General features: G+C 43.3%; 1 protein-coding gene across 1 annotated transcript in view; it reads right to left on the bottom strand.

Moving 5' to 3' along the window:
• The window catches only part of ARPP21 (cAMP regulated phosphoprotein 21), a 186,661-nt gene extending 173,987 nt beyond the window's left edge, over positions 1–12,674 (bottom strand). The window contains exon 1 of the mRNA XM_010712996.4: positions 12,510–12,674. The gene's annotated coding sequence lies outside the window, so the exon portion shown is untranslated. The remainder of the gene's footprint in view (positions 1–12,509) is intronic.
• Between the last annotated feature and the right edge of the window lie 525 nt (positions 12,675–13,199).

Here is a 13,199-nt window from a genome sequence, read left to right as displayed (position 1 = left end):
GAACAAGATTCTCAGCTCTCTAGAGCTACATTGCAGATAGACGTTCTTGTTGCAGTGAAGCAATGAAGCTTCGTTATTTTTGGCCACCATGGCTGCTTAGGATAAGTTTATCTTTTTTAAAGACATGAAGGAGCTTTTTCATTTCTTTTTTTAATGCAACTGTCAAACTTCCTTCCTTTCCTCCTTAGCTGATTAAATAGAAAATCAGAAAAAAAAATCAGAAAAAAATTATTGCCAAAGGTTTGGGGTACTTAACCATAGTGCACTCATAGCTGCCACTGTTCCTATCCTACCACATAGTGATTTTTTATCTCGTTGATCACATCAAACAATTACTCTTAATATTTATGAATTATCTGACTAAAACGACAGGTTTTCATGATGTGCATTTTCTGGTTTAAGGGCAGAACTCCTACTGGTGTAGATAACTCCCACGCACTAAGAGCTGCCTGAAAGTACTCAATGAAGGATTTCTTGAAAGGGTTTGGCACTGGTTTTAGGTCACGTTCAGTGAACATCCCACATCAGTTAAAAAGTCATACTGAAATTCACTTTTAATTACAAAGGTTCATTTTCCAAATCAAAATGGCTTTTCATTTCAAAACGGATGCTAATGGACAGCAAAAAGGCATTTTCATGCAGTGAAAAGAAAAAGTTCTTGACCTCATGTTGTTTATTTTTTTCCTTAGCTTTTGTAAATTTTTGGCCCCCAGAAAGATTCAAGTTGCTCAGTCTCAGCAGAAACACTTGAATTATAAATATCCACACTATGTTAATTAATTCATGATTCTTGCAAATGTGGAAGCAGTTCTTGTGCCTGCCCCTCAGAACAGCCCAGCCGCCCTCTCCCAGCAGAAGAAGCTCTCCTGGACGCTTGGGAACACCACGCTTGTTTGCATCACCCAGCAGAATCCAAGCCCCAGCACTCCTACTTCTGTTTTCATTTTGGGAGCAGATCAAAACCATTCCGTTTTCCCCAGACAGATGGCATAGCTTTAAACTGTGACCACACTGTCCGTATGTGTCCTGTGCAGTGTACGGATTATTTCATAGGATCTCGGTGGCAGTGAGCTGGAAGCACACTGTGCCTTTGTTCTGTTGCTTGGCACTTTCCTAAACATCTCCCCTTTGGCAGAGCGTGGGCTTTCTCTTGGATCTGTGTCACCAACATGTGTGAAGCCCCGTCATATTTTAAACGACACAAATATTAAGAAAAGAGAAAAGAAATACAATAATAAATAAGGACACGCTCTCCCCCTGTTGCTGTTGTGAAGGTACTATTTGCTCAAAACTAGGAGCTAGAAAGGTGATGTGAGGGGCATGGGTTTTAAGAACGATGAATTCATTTAATTTTTAAAAGCACTGCTCACTTCTGGCACCTGTTCTGTCAGGTCTGCGCCATGGGATCCCTGCCCACCCCTAGGATATCCAGCTGGATTTCCCACCAAAGTGCCACCATGAACCAGGTCCTCCACAGAAGCTGTGTGGGCACAGCTTCAAGTAGCTAAACGAAGAGATATGGTTCATCCAAAATAACGCTTTTGGTAAGTATTTTTTGAGCTCAAAACATGATTTGGGCCAATTGCAAATAGCAGCTCTGGTTCAGCTGCAACCTGTTTTCTGTTCACCCCTCTGCAGACACTCATGCAAGGTAAATATATTCTGGAGAGCCTGTCCAGCAGCAGCATTCACCTGCAGGTAGGAGTTTGTTCTTTGTCCTCTGCAATTGGTTACAGTTAGGCACCAAAGACAACGTCACATTTTAAGTAGCCAGAGTCACCTACCTATTTGACAAGCCACTGACATGGAATTAAGAATGAACAGACTATATCCCAAAAATGCTCAGGATGATTATTTTGCAAGTAGAAAACACAAAGCAGAAATTCTGAGATAAATTGAGTAGCTCAGTCAGTCCTTCCCTTGGCTACAGAGCTGTCTTTGGATTAAAATGCTAAGATTAAGTTATCGAGGTTAGATTGCTGTCAACTTTATCGGCTGCGTCTGAATCATATGATCACCCACACAGTACTAAAGCAACTCAGTGCACTGAAATCAATGGAGGTAGGCTGCTTTGCACCAGCAGAGAACAACTCTCCCTATGCCTGCACCAATAATAGCTGCTTAAAAACCTTAAGTGGGCTTACTAAGGGTTGAGGGAATGGGGGTGGAAGCAGTTTCTTGGCAAATCCAAAATCCTGGCCAAGGATCCAGAAGGGGATTATTATTTCAGTAACTCTCTTTCTAGCTGCGCAAGCTGTGTTAGAAAGGTGTTAAACTCTCCTCAGCCAAGAGCACTTTGCAATAATCAGTTTATGAAAAATTCAATTTGGCAGAAAATTCTCAGCAGTCTCTGCCGAGAACTGTACTTATTACACCCCAGTCACAAGTGGATGGGCAAAGGTAGCTCAGCACGTCAGTCTCTCCTCCTCCATGGCCCTGAAACACACTCAGCAACTCTGGAGGAGGGAGAAGGCAGTGTTGTGTAACTAGTCTCCAAAACCCAGACAGCCACTTAGGACAAGGAAGAGGAAATAAAGAAGTCAGAAACAGAAGTCAGCCAGATGCAAAGCTTCTGGCAGGAGCTTCCAGGTAGAAACTACGTTTGTGCGGGCAAGAGAAACAGCCTGCACCCTGTCACGACAAAATATCCACCTGACTGGGAAAAATGTAAATGACGCTGAAGTGATAATGAGCACTCAAGTGGATTTCTTCCTGAATTGAGTCACAGCTGCTGTCAAAACTCCATCAATCTGATTGTTGTGGCAGGGCAAGGGGAAAGCTCTCAGGAATGCCACCTGAAAGCCTTTGCTGTGGCAGAGGCATCCCACCAAGCTCCCAACATCATGATAGTGAGAGCATCCTGCCTGAGCTGCTGGGATCAGGACTTACACCTGCCTCTTTGGGGAGAGGCAGCAGTCCTTCTGCACACACAGACCATTATGTTACACTCTGTTGCTGTTGGCCACGTTAGTAGCTTCCTGACTAGCTTAACTGTTTTTCCACTAGAAGGCATTGGTGGGACCAGGGAGAGTAGGCTGGAGAGGAGACAGATGGTATTTTCTCTCTAGTTTTGGTGTTTGAGAACAGAATTTGCACAGTTTGTTCTTCAGTCAACCCTTACTCTTAGGATAAAAACTGTTACCGGCCAGAACATGAATGATTCTGAAAAATGCAATCAAAAAAATATTTTTTTAAGCATGCAGAGGGGGAGCTTTCATCTTAAAGAGCTACTAGATATGCATTCCTGAGGTCTGATGCTATGGTTATTAATCAGATGCTTTGGGGATATTAAAGATTCTCTCTCACTAATACTGAATGCAATCGTCCTTTCTTCCTCAAGATTTCCCAACAGATCATTAGAGTCTTGAAGCTCCTTTCATTCTTAATATGCACCATGATTATCTTGTACCTGCAGAGTTCTTTATACCTAGACTTTAATATCTTCCTCTCTCCAGCAGATCTCTTCTTCCTTCAGCTAGGGTTCCATTTAAGGTAACTGCCATTACTTAATTTGCCCTTTTATATTAATATGTGTCCTCAGAAGGTCAGCTATACTCTGTGCTGGCCTGAGGAAGGCAAGGAGTATCAAAACTCAGCCTGACATTTGCCCCAGCCTTATTCCACTGATTTACACAGCATTATTCTGCCATAGGAACCTTAAGCAAGAGCCTGAGCTGCAATTAAACATCATCTCCTGCTCCATTCAGTGTGGCCAAACAGAATCACAGGAGTTGGAAGGGACCTCTGGAGATCAAGTGCTGCCCCCTGCTAAAGCAGACTTCCTACAGGAGGTTGCACAGGCATGCATCTTGAATATCTCCATAGGAGACTCCACAACCTCACTAGGCAGTCTATTCCTGTGCTCTGTCACCCACACTGTAAACAAATTCTTCCATATATTGGTGTGGAACTTTCCTGTGTTCAAGTTTAAGCCATTGCTCCTTGTCCTATCACTACACACTGAGAAGAGTCTGGCCTTGTCCAATTGCCTCCTGCACTTTAGATATTTGTAAGCACTGATCAGATACCTTCACAGCTTTCTTCTCCCCAGGCTGAACAGACCCAAGTTGCTCATCTTTCCTTGTAGAGGAGATTAGACTCTTTCAAGGAGCCCTCCTTTTTTGCACTGGGAGACCCAGAACTGGACATAGTATTCCAGATGAGGCCTCACTGGGGCAGAGTAGAGGGAGAGGATCACCTCTCAAAACCTGCAGGCCATGCTATTTTTAAATGACTTTATGTTGCTCATTCCCATCTTCTCGGCTGTACTGGGAGACAGACAAGTAGTACCACAGAGTCATAAGGTGCATGGGCAGCTCAGATGCAGAATGACGCTTTCCTGTTCCTTCCCACTTACAGCAAGCAGATTTCTCTAAATAGAAGCCTGTTCAGAGACGGATGCTGCAGAGAGAGCATGACATAGCACACTGTCAAAGTGACAGAAGGCTGAATTCCCCTAAGACCTGAGAAAGCCAGTGACAAGCCTTTGGAAATGTTGGGTGAGAAGTGAATGTTATTTTACATATATGGAACACAGGCTCTGGGCAAATCATGTTTGCTCAGGGAGCCTGCAGCTGAGCTGAGACAGAAGCCACGCCTGCTCAGACCAATGTCCTCTCACTGTGCGTCACTGGCATGTATGCACATTATTGTTTTAATTAAATGTCTCTAAAATCCAAATTCAATGCATCCTTTCTCTTCCCACCCCACCTCCACCAACCACCTATCGCTCTGCTCAAGGTGTAAATAGGTCAGGTGTTTCCATGACCACAGTGAACCAAATAAGCAGTTGGGGTTCAGCAAGCAACGTGAATTTTGTAATTGTTCTTGTGCAAAGTAGTACAAAGCAAGCAGCCCCACGCTGACAGTGCCTCACTATCTCTCTCGCTGTGGTGCTGCTCATCAGCTGGCACTGGCCCCTTCCCCCTTGGAACTGCTATCTCCTGCAAGCTTCAACAGGCAGCTCCCCTCATGGGGTAGTGCTGATGAAAAGTACATTTCACACGGAAAATGTCTCGATGCATCACCACTGCAAGTACTAATTGCTGGTTCCAACTCAGCACTGAACCTGTTCGCACAAGGTATAATTGAATTGTGACTCACTACCACAGAGTGGTATAGAGGGCCAAAAGTATAAAATAAACCTGAAAGCAAATTCATGAGGGACACGTCTAACAAACACGGTGGTTGGCATGCCACGCCATTCAGGAAGTCCCTATACCTCTAAGTGCCCTAAGGTGAGGAGCGGTGGCATGGAGAGGGCTATTTGTACTTACGTCTGTTTCTTCTCCAGTAGCCCTGCTGCTTACCTGGATCCTAAGCTAGATCTAATCTAGATGATCCTTCAGTCTCCTGCCTCCTCACAATGAGACAATCTGGGATGAATAGTGAAGCTGATAGCCCTGAAGCTGAGTGGTGCAGGGATGCATCTGACCACAGCTGGTGGCTTAAAATGAAACAAGCAAGGCACCAATGGGATCAGCCCCACGCTGCCTTTGAACAGTTTTCACAAGGCATTTTCTGATTTCTGACTTCTTTTTCCATGCAGTGAGTCACCTGCTTACTATGGCATAGATCTGTTTTCTCTCAGCAAAATCTCTCATGTATCACAAACTGAGTTATTTGTCAACAAAACTGGTCGTTTAAGACCGTTTTATCTCCCTTTCCAGGGGCCAGACATAAGAATGTTTACTCAGGATGGTGTAGCTCATGCAATCTCTGCTTGGAAAAAGTCCCATAACCTGCCATCAAAACCAACCCTGTCTCTGCCACGCCATTCTGTGAAGACACTTTGTGATGCAGAAGATTTTGTGAGGAGGAGTGAGAGCACGTCAGAGAAATCCACATTGAGAGCTCCTCTCTCCTGTACCCAAACACAGCCAAGAAAGCTGCTCAAACCTCCACAAAGCAAGCCTGAGTTTTCCTGACAACATTCTTCTAGCACAGTTTTCCTTAGATACAAGTTCTAAAAAAACCATCTGCACTACAATTCCCCTCCCTTTGGAAGCCAAACACACTAAGGATCTTAGAGCTACCACCACATTGCCTGGACCATGCCAAAGCCAACACCACTCTTCATGGCTGTTTCTTTGTCACCCACTTGGGGCCTGGAGCTCTTGGCCTTGTGTCCTGTTCTCACCACTGACAAAGCCAGTGCCACCAGTGACATCTCCTGCCCATCCATGAATGCTTTTCTCTCGCAGCCAGTGGGGCCTTACTTTTTGGGGTGCTGATGAGAGCCTGACACTCTCAGCTCCACTCAGCCCAGCTTTTCCCAGCTTCTTGATTTGATTCTGCTCTTGTATCTCTGATGCCTGAAAGCATGAAAATGGAAAGAAGTTCTGATTTCACAGCAAAATTCTTTGAATTGTCATGTGAGGCTTTGTATTTAGCCTCCAGTATCCCTCAGAAACATGGTAAATGCATGTTCGCAGTTTGAAAATACTGATTTTTTCATCCTCTCCGCATTTTTTTCTTGAGTGAAAAGAAAACAAGGAGAGATTTCCTTATTTAACAGCATCAGATCTTGCATTATACACAAGTCTGTGCATAATATACAAGTATTTCATGTCATAACAGATATGCTTTACTTATTCATTGGCGTTAGTAATGTCCATGCAGCTTTGGGAATAGCGTGGTGTTGTTTCAGCTCGTTATTGCGCTGTCAGCAAAAAGACAGCAATAGGATTGAAATTCTATGCCAGATATGTGCATGTTGCTTGCAGCCTGCAGTGGGAGCAGCATTTTCCTAGCCCTTCCGTATCGACCCTCCTTCACGGCCACTAATGGGAGCCTGTAAAAAAGGTTATTTGGAAAGTCAAAGAGAACACAGCATGGGTGGCAGCAGACATGGTGTTCCCCTCTTAAAATTTTTTTCTATGATCTCCAACAAATTGTATCACCCAGGATCACTCATCTGTAAATTAGGGATAACTATATTCACAGCCACTCTGCAAGGCATGTCAAATCTACAAATAAAAAGAACAATAGCAAAACAGATTGAACCAGTGCTAGTAGCTATCCATCTTCAAGGGAAACTTACTTTACCTCTCAAATAAATACTTAAGGTAAACTTGATTTTGGAGCTATACCTTGCATATGTAATTATCTATTTCCCCTACACACATTTCCTTCAGCTCCTTTCTTTCCTCACATGTAAAATCAACAAGATTTAGCCCTATTAGGGTTATCTGTAACAAAACAGTTATCTGATAGTAAGAAGCACAGGGCTTAGAGGCCAACAGATTAATGAGTGGGGAACATAATGCAATACTACCGAAAGTATAGTGCAGGATTTAATATTGTATATTCCAGTGGTTGAAAAGTCTCTCATTATAATCCTATGACGCCAATACCGTGCTGAACAGCAAGTAATCCTAAAATCCAGTTAGCATAGGCTTAGCATACTGCAAAAGCAAAGGAAATAGCAAAAATATCTCCAGTCACATCAAGCTACTGTAGTTATGAGACAGGTTCAGGAAAAAAACCTTTGTTTTCATTTTTAGATCTTGCTTTCTAAATGCTGAAACTCAGTGGATCTATGTAGTAACTGTTGGGTCTTTGCCCAATACTGTAAATCAAATGATAGGTCACGACATGCCTGCTCCAAAATAATCCTCCCCCCTGCCAAGTCCCAGAAACTCTTACCATGGCTAAGAAAATAGAAGATATGAAATCAGGTGTACTAGAAATTACAAATTTTCTGAAATGACAGATTCTAAAACTCTGATACAAATGTATGAAACCTCATGCACCACACCATTTAACTTGAATGATGGCTTTTTAAATGTTAACTCTCTTGGATTGTCCTTTTAGTCCCATTCCAGACACCAGCGCCCCATCTGGAAGGGATCATTATGTGCTCCTCCGGCCACTGATTTATTCGTCAATACTGGATAGCTATCATTACACAGAGTGAGACCTGCAGAAAATACACTAAGTCACGTTGTACTTAAACACCGAAGCTATGCAGATAATTTTAGCAGTCTCACTCTCATTCCTTGACTGTATACTGACCTGCTCATGTATTATATAAAACAAAACAACTATGGAATATTTTATGCATTATTTCAGTGTTTATAATGAAAATAAAAAGGGCACTTTTTTTTTTTTTTTTTACTGATTTTAGGAGTTTGTGGCTGCTACAAAACCCTAAAAATAAAGCCACTCCTTTGTGTTTTTTTTTTAAATCAAGAATTGTTATGCTGATCTGCTTCCTGAGCAATCCTTTCCAAATCACTAAATCAATTAACAGATTTCTTAATCCAAGTCTTCATAAATTTTGTAATGATGTATCCAAACAATATATACCTATCCAGCAAAAACTAATCTGGAAGACCCACCAAATTTACCATTGCAGCAACAGAGGTCTATTTATTGTATTCAAATTAAACAAACAAACAAACAAAAACCACACACAACCAGAAATGTAAAAAAAAAACAAAAAAATCAAATTTGATTACTGTAGAAAATGGTACATAGCAACATTTTGAAACCCAAGTGCAGAAGTTGAGCCTGTGGCCCTTGATGCATCACATACAATGTGTCCATGCCTGAGGCAAACTGTCTGATTGTCCCCATCTTCATGGCAGCCCTGATAACAAGTGCAAGAAAACAAAGTGTTATAGACACAAATACAACGGTGGAACCTCAGCTCTAGACGGTGACATTAGACAAGACACAAGGGAAGTTGTTTTGTAACCTTAGCTGTGACAACTGAGAACCTACAGCTGTAGGAATACTTGACTTGGGTCTGGTTCAGCCTTAGATTACACCAACTGCATGCAGCAGTTTCTTCATGCCTTCCCACTATGAACCCCTGCTTCTTTCCCTTAAAGAAAGAAAATCAGAAAGCATTTTTGCAATAGCACAGCCTCGAGAATCTATAGCAACATGAGTTTATTTATTACCTGTCACTTCTATCCAAACATTTTCTACTGTGTCAGACCAACCAACCATTTATTATATCATTTCTCCATGAGATCTCAACATCATCCATCACTGGTAGTCACCTGCTCTGCTCCAGCTCTGGGCCTTTGCACTGTGCAGGGATTTGCAGGTGCAAGTGCTGGGCCCTGCTGCTGCTTTCCCTCTTATTCTTCCATTACCATGGCTTGCTTGGAGTTGCCAACCCATTTTTAAGGAGTTCAAAGGGGAATCTTCTTCATGAGCCTTCCCCATCAATACTGCTTTAATGTAGGAAGTGTCAACCTGTCTGTTTTGTAAACACATCACCTCCTCATTCCTTAAATAAATATATGTAGCAGATGGATTTTTCTTTCCCCTGGTAAGAGCCAGACTACCTTCCCGTCCTCCCCTCCATGCACATGCACTGCTGACATCTTTAGCCCAAAGGCTGGCTTACATAGATCTTTATTTAACCTTTCTTAACTGCTGTGGGAAGAAGTGGACCTGTAAGCAAAGGTGCAGTCACCATTGTAGCAGCAATGGACAGATGTCTGAACTTGCTTGGAAAACCCAACGTTAGGTAGATCTCACTGTATTCAAGACAAGGCTATTTAAAGGTAATCAGTCATACTGAGAACATGTTACCATAGTCCTGGCTTGCTGATGAAGGCTGTTCATAACAAATGAGACAAGAAAAGGATGCACAAGCTCAGCAGATTCAGTTCCAGGTGGGTATGCCCTCAGACCTCCCCAAAGGATGGATCACATAACCAACTAGAGTCCCTCTATAGCCAGAAAGATTGTTTATGCATTCTTTTTTTCTGTTTCCAGTAATTTTCTCTCCCTCTTTTGCTTTTCAGGAGGTGTGAGTTTACAAACAATACACAACTGTAGCTGTAAATAAACTTGTCTGGAAATTGCCTTTGCTCTGGGGAGCATCTGGTGGAAAATCTGTCCCAATCTTCTCTTTCCAGCCTCCCTGCCAAACAGCCTTTCTCCCTTGCTCTATATCTCTGGACCCTGGTGAAGAGCAGACAGACCATCATCAGATTTTCTGTGTCAGAAAGGGAAAGGAGTGTTCATTCAGAGATGTGCAGGATTGTCAATATATGACAGAGGGGTATCTTGCTTGCTTGCTGCCTATCACCAGCCTCAGCAGCAGCAGTTCAGGATCCTAAGAAGGCTGACTTCACGAGTATTTAGCCCCTGCTGATCTGTTACACAAGTCATATTCTCAAATGCACACATGTATATGTTCCCATGGCCTATTTTTATATAGCAGATGTTTGTAATAGCTGATGAAGCAAAAGGAATTGTCTTCTTCAGTACCTTAATATGCATGTTATTATAATATATTACTCTATTTCCTTATCAGCATATTAAAATAACTTGACCAAGTAATGTGTTTACAGTATCAGAGGGGATTCCTGTGCTGCTTAGAAATGTAATTGGATTTTCTCATTATGTTGCAGTGATATTACAAGCTAAATACCCAAGAAATTACTAGATTACGATGGCAGGGTAAATTACGAGAGTAACGTACTACCTAATGTGATGCAGAAGCCCATAAACATAATGTCTATTTCCTATGAAACTGATACATAATTTTAATAAAATAATAATAAAAAAAGAATCATGCAGGTAGAGCAATGGCTGCATGACCTTATGAAAGGTCAATTGTAAAACTTATTTGGATATGCCCTCTAACTCGTATCCCAAGATCAGTGACGTGCACAATAGGAGATGCACTTTTCCTCAAACTTCTGCAACTCTGAGCATTTGCCCATAATGGTTAAAAAAAAAAAAAATACAAACAAGAAAAAAAAAAACAAATTGAACAAAAAGAACCACAAACAAAATACCACGCTGCGCTGTCTTTGGGATTTTCTGATATTGCCTCTGGCACTACTGGAGATCCACGTAGCTCACCTGTTCTTCTCTAGCTAGATACCAGATAATTTGTAAGGCAATAGAGCTAGCTCTGCAGGGACCCAGATTGCTTCTCTCTTTTGGGACCTTACTGGCTATGAAATCCACTTACAAACTGCATTTAAAAGATGGCATCAAACTTGCAAATGACCTCTCTGCAAGCTGCTTGCAGAGATACTTTAAAAGCTGCAAATACATGACTTTCAAAAGGAGACGATCATGTATTTTCTCTGTGCTTCCAGCATGTCTCCTATCAGCACAACACCAGCACTTAGCTGTGATCCAATCCTTCCCAGAAGCTCCTGCATTTCCTCTGTTTTGAGGTACAGCAAATTCTGCTTCATAAAGTAAGAGGAACAGAAACCAGGCTGAAATGGCACTGTGAAGCAGACAGGAAGCCAGAGAATGGCTTGGCTGAAAACATGAGTCAGAGCGTAAGAGATGTATGGGATTACCATAGTTTACATAGTGTCCTCATTGCCAAACCACCGTTTCAGGTCCCTAGCCCAGCACCGGCTATGAGAGGTAATGAGCAGCAGGACAGTAGTAGAGTTACAGTAGCACTGTGTCCTCAGTCAGAGGTAGTGCCAGGAAGAATCCACAGACCCCAGAGAAATTCCTGTGTGCAATGGAGAGCCTCTGTGTACCTTCAGGCACAACTCAACACACAACTGTAGCGAGTGGCACTGAGATAAGACAGCTTCCTTCTGTCTTCTAAAGATCATGTTCTTAATTTTATGGTCTCAGGCAAAAACATCTCCAAGAAAGAAACTTAGACCTAAACTGTGCTTTAGAGACACTCGACGCTTGTGAGGCAGGACCTTCCCCATCAATTCTGCGTTGTGTTTCTTTGGTCTAGAAAGTGTTTACTCATTCCACAGCTTCCCAGAAAATAATTTCACCTATAGATGGAAATAATGAGGACAGCGCTGATCCAAATTCTACCAAAGCCAAGAGAGAGGTTCCCTTTGGTGCCAGAGTGTTATGCATCAATCTAGCTGTCTAGGAACACTGCAGTAGCCAATCTTGTGCCTTGGTCAGCATTTCAGAGCAGAACTCCTCTGGTGTGCCTTCCTGCCCTGCCTCCCCCCATGGCTGTGGAGCGGGTCACATAACCACAGCAGAGAGCAGAATGCCCTGTGAGGCACTTCCCTCCTCCTCTCCAAACTTTATGCTCAATAAACACCACAACATTTTGCTGGTTCTACCAAAAGAAGCTATTGCTGTTTCAAAAAGAAAACAAAGGATACACGAGACTCTCAGACCCCTGAGCAGGCAGATCTGACACTTTCAGTTTGGAGCAGCAGCACTTCTCACCTCCCTTCCCACAAGTGCAGTCAGCATATTTGATTTCTTTTTCTGTATCTCTCCCATGTTTATTATTAAAACACGTCATCATCATCTAATCACCACTGGAATTGAAAGTAATTTTGCACAGGAGCATTCTAAAATTAGAGAACGCCAATTAAAATTAATGCAAAAAACAAAGTGCTGGTGTTTTGCTGCGCCACAAAGAAACCAGGACCGACACATGAGCAAACATAACCCCTATCTGCTCAACAGCAGTGCTGATAGCTGAGTTTTTGACTGTTTTTTCTGTTTTGTTTTGTTTTTTTTTAGTTGATCCCCCACCCCCCGTGAACAGCAAGGCTGTGCTGAGGCCTTCTCCTTACCCTGTCCGCCACGCAGCAGCGGTCGCATCCAGACTGGCCGGCTTTCTGCACCTCAGACCAACAGCTCTGCTTCTTCCAGGCACCCTCTGTCTGGCTCCACGTCCCGCAGACAGCTGAGGCGAGCCGGGGGGGCTGGGGCATGGTGGCGACAGGATACAGACCTTCCTGATATAATGGGAAGGCTGCTGCCAACGCCGGCACTGGGCCGGGCTGGATTCCAGCACCGTGGCCCTGCTGCACCTGTTGCAGGGCACGAACCGTGACAATCAGCTGCGCGGCTAATATTAGCCAGGAAGGAGCATGATCTGGCCACTGAGCAGCCCTTAGGGAAATAACTGTCCTGCTCTGCCTCTAGTTAAAGGGAAAGCAAAAAGGAGTGAAGTGCTCCGGCCCCATCAGCTGGAGGAAGCGGAAAGAATTCCCAGAGCCCTGCACTGTCCTGTCCAGTTACCACCTCAGACAAAACTTCTCTCCAGTGCTTGTTTTAGTGCTCCCAAAACAGCCAGCCGCAAACAGAGGAGGGTACACCAGTACCTGCTGTCCCTGCACTAAGGATCTTTGGTCGTCCAGCAGGCAAAACTGTGGCCCACACCATCAGGCTATCCAATGGCAGGCATCGCTCAGGACCACTGAGAAAGCATGAGGACACATGGCGCTCAGCATGCAGTGTGAAGGCACAAGAGGCCAACA

This window comes from Meleagris gallopavo, chromosome 6 (assembly GCF_905368555.1).
Source record: "Meleagris gallopavo chromosome 6, MGAL_WU_HG_1.1, whole genome shotgun sequence".
In the NCBI taxonomy this organism is placed as follows: Eukaryota; Metazoa; Chordata; class Aves; order Galliformes; family Phasianidae; genus Meleagris; species Meleagris gallopavo.
This window is presented reverse-complemented; position numbering and strand designations above follow the sequence as displayed.